We start from the raw sequence: 11,831 nt of genomic DNA on the forward strand, positions 1-11,831 counted from the left end.
TCTCCACCTATCAGTTCCACTCGAGGAGTCCCTCAAGGATCATCATTATCTCCAACATTATTCAACATCTACTTGCTCCCGCTTTGTCAGCTCCTATCCAAACTAAAGCTAACCCATTACTTATACGCAGACGACGTCCAAATCCTCATACCAATTACCGACTCACTGCACAAAACCCTACTCTTTTGGAATTCTTGCCTACTTTCCATCAACAACCTCCTAGCTAACCTCAACCTGATACTCAACTCCAACAAGACAGAATTCCTCCTCATCACTCAAGATGGCAACTACCCGCTGAACAACTTTCACTCGGATGCTTTTCCAGCCTTATCCCCCGTGGTCAGAAACCTGGGAGTCACCATGGATAATCAACTTAACTACAGAGGTTTCATCAACAACACGGTAAAAGAATGCTACTTTAAACTACAAGTTTTAAAAAGGTTAAGACCGCTCCTCCATTTCCAAGATTTTAGGTCAGTCCTACAAACAATCATTTTCTCAAAAATCGATTATTGTAATGCACTTCTACACGGCCTTCCAGACAACTCTCTAAAACCGCTACAGATGCTACAAAGCGCAACAGCAAGGATTCTTACAAAGTCCAACAAAAGGGACCACATTACACCCATCCTAAAGAACCTCCACTGGCTCCCAATCAAATTTAGAATCCTTTTCAAAGTATTATCAATCATCCATCTTACGATTCCACTGCAACCTCATGCCTCCTCCCGTCCATTGAGATTAGCTCAGAGAGGCACTCTGCAGGCTCCCCCCATCAAAACGACACTAAGGAAAAGAGCTCTTTCCACCGCCAGTCCCAAACAATGGAATTCGCTCCCATCAGACATCAGGCTGGAACAATGCCCAATCACTTTCAAGAAAACTCAAGACTTGGTTGTTCATCCAAGCCTTCTCTTAGCACTACTTTGCCTCCACAGCTTCCATGGACAGACCCCCAACTTTAGTAATCCTCTAAGTTGCCTTTCTCATATATAACACAGCAGCAGCAGCCCTGTTCCCTCTTCCTCACCCTGCAATCAGTGAGCTTCTCCCCAGTTGGCTCAAGGCCCCTCAAATCCAGGCCCATCTATTTATCTCTCTCTGTTTCCCCCAAGTTATTTTATCCAAGTTTTTCTCCCTGTTCATTGTAAGACAATCTTATGTCATTGCTCGATTGTTGTTAGAATGTAAACCGAAGTGATTAGTAACTCTGTTACCTGAACATCGGTATATAAAAGTGATAGATAGATAGATAAATAAATAAATAAATAAAGGTCTCCTTGTTGTTCCCTCGGTGGCAAGTGCCAAACTTACATCGGTCAGGGAAAGAGCTGTCTTGTTAGCGGTCCCAAAATTAATTGAGACTTCAAAAAGATCTAAAATTGTTTAAGAAGGCGTTAAAAACATGGCTTTTTAACCAAGCATATAGTATTGACTCAAGCCAGTGATTTAGATTTTATTTCGATTTTATTTAGCTTAATGTGTTGGGTTTTTTTTAATAATTTTTATTTGTATTTTATTAAAGGCGATGGAACAGCTCCCCTATGAGGAAAGGCTGAAGAGGTTAGGGCTGTTCAGCTTGGAGAAGAGACGGCTGAAGGGGGATATGATAGAAGTCTTTAAGATCATGAGAGATCTTGAACGAGTAGATGTGAATCGGTTATTTACACTTTTGAATAATAGAAGGACTAGGGGGTATTCCATGAAGTTAGCAAGCAGCACATTTAAGACTAATCGGAGAAAATTATTTTTCACTCAACGCACAATAAAGCTCTGGAATTTGTTGCCAGAGGATGTGGTTAGTGCAGTTAGTGTAGCTGGGTTCAAAAAAACATTTGGATAAGTTCTTGGAGAAGTCCATTAACGGTTATTAATCAAGTTTACTTAGGGAATAGCCACTGCTATTAATTGCATCAGTAGCATGGGATCTTCTCAGTGCTTGGATAATTGCCAGGTTCTTGTGGCCTGGTTTAGCCACTGTTGGAAACAGGATGCTGGGCTTGATGGACCCTTGGTCTGATGCAGCATGGCTATTTCTTATGTTCTTAAGTATTTAATTGTAATTTTTTTAGTTTATAAGTCAATTTTATTTAAATTGTTGTTTGAATGCTGTACTACATGTTTTTTTTATTTTTATACAACTGTAAACCGTTGTGATGGTCCAAAAAACCAAACACAGGTATATAAAATTGACTAAATCTTATGCATCTCGTGGCATTGAGGGGGGAGGGGGTGTTAAGGTGTGATTAACATGGGACTTGCATGAAGAACTCCTATGTGTGCGTGCACTTTCAGGGCATAAACTCACTTATAATTTAAAGGAGTTTCTCGCACAATAAACTGTGTGCAAAACCAAGGTCTCCTAGTTATATTGGTGCCTGAAACAGCTTTTCACAAAGGAACAAATCATGATGTTTTACTCTTTATAAGTCTACATTAGTGTACAGAAACAGGGCAAACCTGGAGTAGCCGTCAAATTTGTGACAAGTATCCCTGCTTTTTCCTCATGTGTTTACTTTAGTATGCATCTGAAGCTATCTAACTAAAAGTTCAGAATAGAGAAACAAATATGATGGAAGATAAAAGTCATGTAGGCTGCACATTTATCTTACTTACAGGTCGATCCAGTATCGTCCGCTCGAGGATTGCCCGTCTGTAACGTGCTCGTAGCGCACAATTCGGGCGCGCAAGGCAATTCGGCGATACAGTCTCCAGTTTCACGCGTCCGTATCGCTTCTGAAAACAGACGCATAACCCTTTCCGCACCCGGCATGTAAATGAACGAAAAAGCTGTATAATGAAGGAATTAGCTATTCCCCTGCGATACTGTAACGGGCGCTGATATTATCTCCTCCGTAACCCGCTGTTCTGCCGCGGCCTTAACCTGCTAGTTTACCGCCTCCCCCTAGTAGGAGTTAGTGTAGTGTAGTGTAGTGTAGGGTAAAAACATTGCTTACCCGCCCTGGTCCCGTCCGGTCTCCTGCAGCCCCGTCCGGACCGGACGGGGCTGCAGGAGACCGGACGGGACCAGGGCAAAAAAAAAACAAACGAAAAAGTAGCAAGGCTCGGGCCTGCTATGGTAAGTTTAAAAAGTGTAAAAAACAAAAAACCTGTGTGTTATATAAAAAAATAAAACAATTTTAAATACCTGTCGGAGGGCCGTGGGTCCCGGTGGGCGGCGGGCAGCCATCAGCGGCATCCGGTAGTCCCTTCTCCCTGCCTGGATGAGCGCCAAAATCGCACGGGCGGGTCGGCAGCGGGGGGCGGCGGGGGGGGCGGCAGCAGGATCCGGGAGCGGCGGGTAGGCGGCAGCGGGGTCCGGGGGGCAGCGGCAGCGGGGTCCGGGGGTGGCAGCGAGATCCGGGGAGCCAGCAGCGGCAGCATGTTCGATCGGGTAGGCAGCTAGGTGGCAAAGTAAAGATGGCCGCCTGCACGGGAAAATCGTGCAATTGGCCGCTGAAGACGTGACGTCGCGACGTTTGGCGTCACGGGGTGTGACGTCACGTCTTCAGCGGCCAATTGCACGATTTTCCCGTGCAGGCGGCCATCTTTACTTTGCCACCTAGCTGCCTGCCCGATCGAACATGCTGCCGCTGCTGGCTCCCCGGATCTCGCTGCCACCCCCAGACCCCGCTGCCGCTGCCCCCCCGGACCCCGCTGCCGCCTACCCGCCGCTCCCGGATCCTGCTGCCGCCCCCCCCCCCCGCTGCCGACCCGCCCGTGCGATTTTGGCGCTCATCCAGGCAGGGGAGGGAGGGAGGAAGGGAGAAGGGACTACCGGATGCCGCTGATGGCTGCCCGCCGCCCACCGGGACCCACGGCCCTCCGACAGGTATTTAAAATTGTTTTATTTTTTTATATAACACACAGGTTTTTTGTTTTTTACACTTTTTAAACTTTTTTACACTTCCTGGTGCCTGTCATTTCAAATGTCATTTGAAATGACAGGTACCAGCGCACCCAGGTTACTGTATAGGCGCTGTTACAGCGCCTATACAGTAAAATGGGTTGCGCGGGCATAACCCTTCCCTAACGCTTCACAGCCGCGGCATGCATTTGCATGCGATTAGAGGAGAGTATCGGGGAGTTAGTGAAGAGAACTGTGCGTGCGGGGAGGAAGGGTGCGCCTGACACTACCTCACTGTTTTTACCGCGACCTTACTGGATCAACCTGTTAGTGCAAATGCTGCAAATTTATTTATTTATTTATTTATAGTTTTTATATACCGGGAGTTCCTGTATACAATACATATCACTCCGGTTCACAATTAACAGAAGAACTACTGCCGGGGGGCAGTTTACATGGAACTGTCTCACTGAACCTGCTTTACTTTTTCTCTCTTAACAAGTTATAATTAAGAAAAATGTTTAAATGTTTACTGTTAAAGAAATATTTACATTTCCTCCAGTTCAAGAGACTGCCACCATGTTTACTCTAACTATTGTTACTTTTAGTGAAGCTAAACAGCATAAGTGGGCGCTACAGATTCAGATTACAGAGGATACAAAACTGTAAAGATCTCTCATTCAGTTGTTTTCGAATATAGTTGTACAATCAACAGTTTTTGTAGCAATAGTTGACAAGGCTGGGTCTGGACATAGTTTCTCAAGTATAGAAATAATTAGCGTGGGGGGAGGGGGGGGGGGAATGAGTGGCATATCATCAGATACTATGTGCCCATGTGCGAACATAAAAAGATCTCTAGTAAACCACTCAGTCCTGAAAGCCTAGCCTAGGTCAGATGCTTATAAGCGTAACTAAAAGCTTCTAAAGTTCTGACAATTTGCAGATCACGTTGTTGGAACAAAAGAAAATCTTCTGAAGTTTTGGAGTCCGTCACTTTTTGCTAATCAGCTTCTGTACAGGAATTAGTGTAATTAAGTAAAATGGACTATCGTGATGTGGGAAACACACACGAGATGCATTTTTTACATTCTTACTTTACATTTCAAAATTCAACCCCGCTTTTCTCAAAGAAGACTCAAAGCAGTTTACAACATAATTCAGTACACTATTACAATTCAATAAAAATACAGAATGCAATATCAGAAACTTGTGCATTCTTAGAATCTTCCTACATACTAGTTGGACTGCAATATTTATTTCCTACACTATCCTCGATTATTTGCACCCTGCAATACCTTTCATTGGACCAAACAATATAACATTATCCAAAGATAATATTATATAGGGGTATAAACTTTGTCAGCCCACATCATTCAGATGTGCCCTTCAGAGATCCCCAGAGTCCTAAAAGCACATGTACTGTATGACCTTCCCATAATTATATTGCCCCGGTAAGAAGTGGCACAACCTGCAAGACATTTTGTTTTCCTTTAGCACTAACAAGACTCCAACCTATTAATAAACGGTGTTGCCGGCTGGAGGTAAAAAAAAAAAAAAACCAGAGCAAGGTTGTAGCAGAAAACGGTTAGGCTAGCGCAGAGCATTGCACACGGTTGCACTAAGTGCGACCGGCTCTCCCAGCAGGAGCGCTGGCAGACCTGCTCCGTTAAGCGAGCGCGGGGGGGAAGGGCGCCCTCCCAGAAAAGATTCCCTCTGCTCCTGCAATGCCAGGCGGCCGGTTACTCACATGCCCGGGCTCCGGCCATTTCCCAGCTGAGCTCCCCGTGCGGCGCTGCGCCTCTCTTTTTTTGTCTCTGGGAGGCTGGTGGAGCCGCCAGAGCAGAGAGGAGGAAGGGGAGGGGGAGGAAACGCTTTTACCATTAACACGGTCATGCACCGTTCCCCCTTTTTTTTTTTTTTTTTTTGGTTCTTCTTTTCGTGCAGAGGAAAGCCACTGGGGGGCGAGCCGGAGGCCAGCTTGCCGCACGCTTGTGAGGCCGTGCCGCCCCCAATCAGAGAGCAACAGCTGCACTGAAGCGGCTGTAAATTCCGTTCCCGCCACACAGAGGCTGCCTATTGTCTGTCTCCCACCAAGAGATTCAAGGGTAGGTTGGACTTGACAACAGCCTTTTGGAAAACTTGGACGCAGAAGGGAAAAAAAAAAGAAGACATAAAATGCACAACGTGTATATTTCGTACCGTATATATAGAATGCTGATTGGATCCTGGCTGGCTTTAGTAGCTGATTAAACGAACACAAAAACTCCGCGGACATCCGAATTTGTCACGAGGGTTGGTAATCACGGAATCAATACAAATTGAGATAAAACCACCTCACGTCAAAGACATCAAAACCAATTGAAGACGCTTGACTTTGTTTTAAATGACCCTCATACTTCACCGAGACCAAGAATTCAAGTATAAATATTACATACAAGGCAGAGCAGAAAAGTGTTTCCACTGACGCCTAGTATGAGGGTCATTTAAAACAAATTCAAGCGTCTTCAATTGGTTTTGATACCTTTGGGGTGAGGTGGTTTTATTTCATTTTGTATTGATTCAGTAACTGATTTCCAGTGAAATAACTGTGATAATTAAAATCTGATTGTGTTTGAAAGTGAAAAAGGACAATGTAACTTTATTTCTATATATTGCTGACCTATTTTATGAGCACTAATAACGTTTTGGTAAAGTCTTGTTATAAAACACTCACTGATTTTACCTTTTCATGAGAAAAACACATGTACATATATTTGACATGTGGTAACAGACCCAAAAAGGAACTGGATTAGCATAAATCTGAAACCTGTGCGCAGTAACACCATTCCCAGATACTTGCAAAACAAATGTGCTTCTCTCTCAGCCTCTTTCCTGGACAATGAAAGTCACTTACAAACTTCCCCTATTGATATTTAAATATCCCAAGGAAACTCCTTAAGAGTCTGCATCTCCAATCCCCAGCAATCCCTCCCTTACCGGGACTGCATCCAATCCAAGCATGAGGTTACAAAATGTGAAATCTTTTCCACTTTAGATATATTTTGTTAAGATGAATGATTTATAACTGTATATATATAAAAGGTGCACAAATGGACAATAAACAAGGTTGAAGCTTTGCCAATTGGTAGTGCTACTCAAGTTTCAAACTTGTGCTAATTTAAATCCCTTTTTGTGTCTGTTACCCTAACAACATAAGATATGTCATACTGGGTCAGACCAAGGGTCCATCAAGCCCAGCATCCTGTTTCCAACAGTGGCCAATCCAAGTTGCAAGTACCCAAACATAAAATAAATCACGAGCTACTATTGTTTATTAATTACATAATAGCAGTTTATGGATTTTTCCTCTATAATACAGGCATCCAGGACATCACTCTCTCGCATCCGTCCTTTCACAACAAATAATACACTGAACAATAAGTTTGGGTTAAGAAGGCCGCAGCTTTAATAACTTGGAGGCCCGAGCCCCCCCCCCCCCCTTTATTAACAATACAATTTAAATCCAGAACTCCCAAACCATCCGCCGCTGTGCCAGCAAGACGGTTCCTTCCAGCCTCGCGGCTCGTCAAATGGCCCCCGCACCAAGTTCAGACTCCCACCACCTGCCAGCAAAGGAGCCAACCCAGTGGGCCTCCGCCACCAACCAGCAAGAAACCAGGCCTGCCAGATGACTCCCGCCGCCTGCCAGCAGGGAGCCCGCCACCAACAACTTCCAGTTGTCAAACATTTCCATTTGCCAGGTACATCACTCTCAACAGGTAACCAGTGCATTAAGCTGACCGGCTCGGGCCATCCGCTGCGACAGAGAATGCACACACAAAACCATTACAATAACCATAACAATAAGGGCGGGTGGGAGGGAAACGCCGGCCGACTGTGGTCCTGGAGCGGTGCGCCGAGAATGTCGGCTGCGTTAATCCGCTCCGGGATAAACTGAGGGCCTGCCCACTGCCTGCTGGCTGGCCAATCCTGACCAGCCAGCGCTGCAGGAGCCCTCGGCTCGCCAGCCAATCCCCCCAGTTCCCCGTGCTCTCCTGCTCTAACCTCTCCCTGACCTCCGGACCCTTATCTCACCCCACTCCTTCCCCCCCCCCCCCGGGGGGCGATCCCGCCCCCTAAGGACCAGGCCAGCTCCCAGAGCGAGTCTGGGCCTGCATTATACTGGTCGGCCGGTCAGTGAGACCAGCAGACCTCTCAGGAACTTTTCCAAACCTTTTTTAAACCCAGTTATATTAACTGCAGTAGCCACATCATCTGGCAATGAGTTCCAGAGCTTAACTATTCCCTGAGTGAAAAAAAAAATGTCTTCAATTTGTTTTAAATGAGCTACTTGCTAACTTCATAGAATGCCCCCTGGTACTTCTATTATCTGAGAGAGTAAATAACCAATTTACTTTAACTTGTTCAAGTGCTTGCATGATTTTGTAGACTTCTATCATACCCCCCTTCAGTCGTCTCTTCTCCAAGCTGAACAGCCCTAACTTCTTTAGCTTTTACTCATAGGGCAGCCATTCCATGCCCTAATCATTTTGGTCACCTTCTCTGTACTTTCTCCAGTGCAACTATATCTTTTTGAGATGTGGTGACCATAATTGCACACAGTATTCAAGATGTGGTCTTACCATGGAGCAATACAGAGGCATTATGACATCCATCCTTTTATTTACCATTCCCTTCCTAATAATACCTAACATTCTATTTTCTTTTTTGAACACCACAGCACATTAAGCAGATGATTTCAATGTATTATCCACTATGACACCTAGATCTTTTTCCTGGGTGGTAAATCCTAAGATAGAACCTAACATTGTGTAACTACAGCAAGAGGAGAAGGGCACCCCGATGGAGTATCGGGGTGCCCGGGCATAATGTGGGTGCCAGGCACATGCTGCGCCGGCACCCGAGGGGGGGGAGGGAGCGGGCTGCGGCGTGCGCATGCCCGCGCCAGCGTGCCCGCTCATTGGCCGCCGTCCCCGAGGACAAATCCGGTCCTCGGAGAGGCGGGCCATGAGCCCTAATTGGCTCGCTGCAAAAAGGGAGCCAATCGGCTGGAACCCAACTGATTAGTTTCCCAGGGAGCGCCGGCAGCTCCCTCTTTGCCTGCCGACGCTCCCCGGGTTCGCAGCTGTATTCCAGGCCACTATCGCCGCCGCGTGAGTACCCCGTCGCTCCCCGCGCCGTTCGCCCGCAACGTCTCCCGTCCGCGCCGCGCGGCCCGGGCACCCTTGCTGAGCTGGGATATTTACTAAAAAAAAACAAAACATCTCGCCGGCCCCCATCTCACCTAGCCGTCCCTGCACCATCCAAATCAGCCGCTTCTCGGCCGCGTGTTCCCCGCGGCCGCGTGCCATCCTCCCGACCTGGCCAGCAGCTGCATCCCAAGCCACCCCGGCGGGCCCCTCACCACCCCCCTGCACCGCTGTTTCCGCCCGCAGCCCCCCCCCACCGCGCACCTGTCCCCCACCTGCCGCCGCGTACCTTACCCAGTGCCCCCCCTGCTCTTCCTCCCACCTCACCGTTCCTAGCCGGGCCGCCAACCCACGCTGGCTCTACTCATCAACCCCCCCCCCTGCCGCGTGCCCCCCCCCCGTGGCCGCGCCCCCCCCCCCCCTTAAATCTTAAATCCCCAGCCTTGGAAGAAGTTACTAGGCACCAAATATTAGGCACTTGAGAGTGACCAGCACCCAGGATTTTTCCAGTTCTGCAGGTTCTCAATCTCAACCAAAAAAAAAGCTTTTCACTAAGACCAGCACAAACTGATCCTCCCAATCAGCTTGTCAAAGCTGCCAGAAGAACAACCCTAAGCTAACAACTTTCAGTGTTCTTACTCTCATGTGATATACAGGGCTGAGACACAAATGTTTAACTTCCATGGCCATGGGCCGGATCAGTATTAGATCATTTCTTTGCAGTGCAAGATCATAGACCTGCAAATGTTCTTACTATTGACCTTATACCTCCCTTTCCTCTATAGTCCCAAGACAGCTCACGTAATATGGAACACATTATAATACATTTAAACATAGTAAACAAACCACACATATAGACAACTAATATTTATTTTTATTTTATTTATTATTTTTATATACCGACATTCGATCTCAATCGAGATATCACACCGGTTTACATTCAGGTACAGTAGGTATTTCTCTATCCCCAGAGGGCTTACAATCTAAGTTTTTGTACCTGAGGCAATGGAGGGTAAAGTGACTTGCCCAAGGTCACAAGGAGCGACATATTATATATTAAATATATATATATTAAATATATAATATTACATATATAATATATTAAAGCAGGATATGTTTTAATATATTAAAACATATTAGCCAACCATACAAATAAACATAAAGAATATCTATTAAATCTTAAATCAAAAGTAATCAAGTATCACAAAATAAATGAACACAATATTAATTTAAAGCAGGCACAGAATGGGTAGCCGCCAAGATGACTTTCTTCGGGTCAATGATGTGCTGAGGTTCTTCAGGAACATCCTCAGAGAGGAAAGAGCGTAACAGGGCATCAGCTCTGGTATTCTTGTCTCCAGGGTGATATTTGAGCACGAAGTCAAAGCGATTAAAAAACAAGGACCATCTGGCTTGTCTGTGGTTAAGATGTTGCGCATGACGGAGATACTCTAGATTCTTATGGTCCATGAATACGGTAATTTGATGTTGGGCGCTTTCGAGCCAAGGCCGCCATTCCTTGAATGCCAATTTAATAGCCAGGAGCTCTTTATCTCCGATTGTTACGACTCTCGCTGCCCGACGTCTCCACTCCGCCCTGCTTACCTCTCTGGCGACTCCTGCGATTGACGGACGTGTGGCTGCCGCGGCATCTGCCTGCCATCCTCTCCGGCATCCCCGGACCAGCTTGGGCACCGCCTCCCGCCATGCTGTTCAACTGCCTTAGAGCGCGCGCGCCGTGCGGCCCTGCTTCAAATACCTTCAGTGGCTTGAACCTCAGGGGCGTCCCTCTGTGATGATGCCTTGCATCCAGGATACAAAAGGTCTACGTGATTGCTAGCTAATCGAGTTAGGAAAGGTTAGGTTACCCTACGGATGGGATTCGCTCTCTGTACCTTGCAACTCTGCTTCCTTCGGACCTACTCTATTTTGGGTACCCGCTCCTTGGGGGCCTCTCTCTCTCTCTCTTATCTTTCAGGTCGCAGTCTGGAACCGGTACTCGCTCCTTGAGGGCCCGTGTTCCTGGACTCGCTACTTGGACTCCACTTCTGCCAGGAAGACACCGCTGCCTATAACATCTGTGAGTTACCATCTCTGCCTCTAAGAACTATTCCCTGGAACTAGGTACTCGCTCCTCGAGGGCCTGCCTTTATCCCAGCTCCTGTGCTCCATACTGAGAGACCGCTGCGTGAGTACATTACCAATGAAGCTCTATTCCTGAACTCTGCATATCCTGCTACTACTCACAATCTCAGTTCTCTCTATTACAGCACAGCCATTGGGATCGCTGTTCCAGAGCGTGAGGGACTAAAGTCCAACCGGGCTACTTCCAGCTCACTTCTGCCACCTCTGGTGGTTCACCAATCCTGTCTAATAAAAGAACTAGTGTGTGTGTCTCCTACGCTGAGCCTGACCTGTGGCCCCTCACGGGACTTCCCCCCGTGGACGTGGTCATCTGCCACCAGTCCAGAGATCCACCCAAAACCCTTACAAATAATAACAGATTGATAACTCCATGGATCCGGCACAGCTCAATGCCCTGCAGGCCATACTGGGCCTGGCCCTGTGCATTTCGGAGCAGCAAGACGCTTTGGAGAAACTCACTTCAGCATTTCATCAGCTGCACACACAGAAGACCCAAGGCACTGCTTCCAGCAATGAAGGTCAGTTACAGGAGGTAACCTTAAAGACTGCTGTACCGCTGGTGGCTCCAGTTCATTTCTCAGGAGAGATTCAGAAGACCAGGGGATTTTTAAACCAGTGCTGCATGCATTTTGCTCTACAGCCTTCTCAGT

General features: G+C 46.9%; 1 protein-coding gene across 4 annotated transcripts in view; it reads right to left on the reverse strand.

Moving 5' to 3' along the window:
• Positions 1 to 6,065, reverse strand: part of ST6GAL1 (ST6 beta-galactoside alpha-2,6-sialyltransferase 1) — a 239,412-nt gene extending 233,347 nt beyond the window's left edge. For 2 of the 4 annotated variants that reach the window (XM_029615810.1, XM_029615811.1), the window contains exon 1: positions 5,595 to 5,725. The gene's annotated coding sequence lies outside the window, so the exon portion shown is untranslated. Of the gene's footprint in view, positions 1 to 5,594; positions 5,775 to 6,046 lie in introns of those variants that run through there. The other 2 variants (XM_029615815.1, XM_029615814.1) reach the window with 2 other exon arrangements.
• Positions 6,066 to 11,831: the final 5,766 nt, after the last annotated feature.

The sequence above is a fragment of the Rhinatrema bivittatum genome, chromosome 9 (genome assembly GCF_901001135.1).
Source record: "Rhinatrema bivittatum chromosome 9, aRhiBiv1.1, whole genome shotgun sequence".
NCBI classification, from domain to species: domain Eukaryota; kingdom Metazoa; phylum Chordata; class Amphibia; order Gymnophiona; family Rhinatrematidae; genus Rhinatrema; species Rhinatrema bivittatum.